The following is a 3327-nucleotide window of genomic DNA, read 5'->3' as shown; positions in this document are numbered from 1 at the left end:
TATATGTTATAAAATCTGACATTCAAGGATATTAGAATTTGATATTACTGACTCCCTATTCTATATAGATAAGGAAGTTGAGGTTTATTTGATTAAAGTTTCATAGTTACTATTTTAGGATGAAGTTTTGCTTTTAAGTAGGTCTGTATAGGCTAACAGACATACATTTCACTGCCTCTTTCTAGAGGGTAAGAAATAATGATGCAAACAAGATCCTGACCATTAACAACTTTTATTGAGAGTTTTGCTATATGGCAGGCCCTATGATAAATATATCATGTTGTATTTGAGTCTTACAACAACCCTAACCACTCTAATCCATTTTACAGATGAGCAAACTGAGGCAGAAAGATTAATTATACCAATCAGGGTGTGGCTAGGAATTGGGCAATTCTTCCTTGGGAATTTTTTTTTGCTGTGGGCCTCCCGAGAGGTGCTCAAGAAGCCCTTAAGCCCAACAGAATATATTTGACAAATTAGACTAGAGGTTCAATGTAAGGACCCAAGGATGCAATACAGTTCAGTTCTTGCAGTGCTGGGGCTCATGGGGGAAACCTTAGCAATGTTCAGACCTTACTTGGGTAGTCTTTACTTCATGGTAGTCTTACCATTTCCATGCTCATAGAGAGCTTCATAATCTACCCTGTACCCATGTTGTCTCATTCCAAGAATGAGACATTACACCTCTGTGCTCTGCATTAGTGTGTGAAAACATTCCTCCCCTCCCCACACATTTGCCTGGCTCCAGAGCAACTATTCATTGGGGGATAGGTTTCCCAGAGCCTGTCCCATGGTAAAAAAAAAAAAAAAAAAAAAGCTACTGAAGTGCTAGCAGTGGCCCTTAGATTCCTGGGGACCTGGCCTTCCTGTTTGTAGCCCTGTGTCTGAGAGTAGCTACATTTATCTCAAGAAAATGTGGGTCTAGTTCCAGGGCTTCAGATATTAATAAAATAATCCCAGGTGACTTGTGGTCACTGCCTCAGTTTCTGGGGCCTTGCAGGACTCAGTCTTTCACTACCCCAAAAGCAAAAAAATCTAAAACCAGCTCTTTTTTTTTTTTTTTTTTTGGTTTTTGGGTCACACCCGGCAGTACTCAGGGGTTACTCCTGGCTATCTGCTCAGAAATAGCTCCTGGCAGGCATATGGGACACCAGGATTCGAACCAACCACCTTTGGTCCTGGCTTGGCTGCTTGCAAGGCAAACGCCACTGTGCTATCTCTCCGGGCCCCCAAAACCAGCTCTTACTGCAAGTGGCCCAGCAGCTTTCCAACCTGCCAGAGACTATGTTACCCAAACATCTCCTTCCTCAGAGGCAGGCACAACACTGGGCACATCAGTGGCAGTTGTTGGTGCTGTGGTTGACATCCAGTTTGATGAAGATTTCATTGAAAGGTGAATGCATCTTCATGACCTGCAAGTGCAAGGCAGGAACACCAGGCTGGTTTTGGAGGTGACAGGATTCAGGTGAAAACACTCTAATGATTAATGCTATGGATGGTACAGAGTTGGTCAGAGGCCAAATAGTTTTGGATTCTGACGCACCAGTCAAAATTTCTGTTGGTCCTGAGTACTGCAGAGACCAAGAAAGTCAACATGTATTGTTGTTTATTGATAGCTTCTTCCTCTTTACTCAGGCTAGCTCAGAACTGCCTGCTTTATTGGGCATAATTCCTTTTGCTGTGGTCTATCAGTTTACCCTGACCATTGATATAGGTACCATGAAGGAAAGAGTTCTATTACAAAGAAGGGATCTGTCACCTCTATGAAGACTATTGATTTACCTGCTAATGACTTAACTAACCCTGCCACCACTTTTGCCTATTTGAATATTGTCACTGTGCTGTGCTGAATTAGAATCTATCCAGCCATAGATACTCTTGACTCCACTCTCAGATTCAGGATCCCGACATTATTGTTAGTGACCATTAAGACCTTGCCTGTGGGGTGCAAATGATCCTGCAGAAATACAAATCCCTTTAGACATCATCACTATCCCAAACATAGATAAACTTTTTGAGGAAGACAAGTGGACTATCCTGGGCACAGAAAATATGGTTTCTTATCTCAGCCTCTCCAGGTTGCTGAGTTCTTCACAAGTCATGTGCGGAAGCTGGTATGCCTGAAAGAGGCCATTAAGAGAAGATTTTGGTGGTGAACCAACCATTTTCCAGGGCCTTCTATATGCTGGGGTCCATTGGTCCATTGAAGAGGTTGTAACGAATGTTGACAAGCTAGTTGAAGAGGGGGTCCTTTTGCAAAGTAAACATGAATTCCTTGTGCTGTTTTCATCTCTAATCCAAATACCTGTTTTCTCTAAGGGCACATGAGAGCCTTGATTAAAAAGCATTGCATTCTGGGCCCGGAGAGATAGCACAGCGGTGTTTGCCTTGCAAGCAGCCATTCCAGGACCTAAGGTGGTTGGTTTGAATCCCGGTGTCCCATATGGTCCCCCGTGCCTGCCAGGAGCTATTTCTGAGCAGACAGCCAGGAGTAACCCCTGAGCACTGCTGGGTGTGGCCCAAAAACAAAAACAAAAACAAACAAACAAACAAAAAAAAGCATTACATCCTGAAGAGTATTTAAGTTTTCTAATAGAACACATATCCTCCAAAAATTAATCTCAAGTGAACTTGGAAACTAAAATTAATAAGAACAATAATAATAGTAATTGGAGCCAAAGTGATAGCACAGCCGTGCATACAGCTGAAGCTGGACAGACCCTTGTTTGACCCCAGCATCCCATATGGTACCCCTAGCCTGCCAAAATTGATTTCTTTTTTGTTTGTTTATTTGTTTGTTTTTGTTTTTTGGGTCACACCCGGCAGAGCTCAGGGGTTACTCCTGGCTTTATGCTCAGAAATCGCTCCTGGCAGGCTCAGGGGACCATATGGGATGCCGGGATTCGAACCACCGTCCTTTTGAGTCTAAGGCAAATGCTTACCGCTGTGCTATCTCTCAGGCCCCAAAATTGATTTATGAATTCAAAGCCAAGAGTAACCCCTGAGAGCTACTGGGTGTGGCCCCAAACCAAAAAAAAAAGTAATAATAACTTGCAAGTCATTATAGAACATACTCTCTTTTAAGTCTCAATACCCAGTGAGGCAGGAAAGAATATTTTCTTTCCATTTGCAGAGAGGAACTGAGGTTCATAATCATATGCCCCCGCAATCCCAAATACTTTTATGTTTGGGGGCCACACTCAGTGATTCTCAGGGGTTATTTCTGATTCTGCACTTAGGAATTACTTCCAAAAGACTTTGGGGCCTGAGAGATAGCATGGAGGTAAGGCATTTGCCTTTCATGCAGAAGGCCAGCAGTTCGAATCC

At 43.0% G+C, this 3327-nt stretch overlaps 1 pseudogene; it reads left to right on the top strand.

Moving 5' to 3' along the window:
* Window positions 1–1491: 1491 nt before the first annotated feature.
* On the top strand, window positions 1492–2156 carry LOC126033425 (ATP synthase subunit beta, mitochondrial-like; annotated as a pseudogene).
* The last annotated feature ends 1171 nt before the right edge of the window (window positions 2157–3327 follow it).

The sequence above is a fragment of the Suncus etruscus genome, chromosome 17 (assembly GCF_024139225.1).
Source record: "Suncus etruscus isolate mSunEtr1 chromosome 17, mSunEtr1.pri.cur, whole genome shotgun sequence".
NCBI classification, from domain to species: domain Eukaryota; kingdom Metazoa; phylum Chordata; class Mammalia; order Eulipotyphla; family Soricidae; genus Suncus; species Suncus etruscus.
This window is presented reverse-complemented; position numbering and strand designations above follow the sequence as displayed.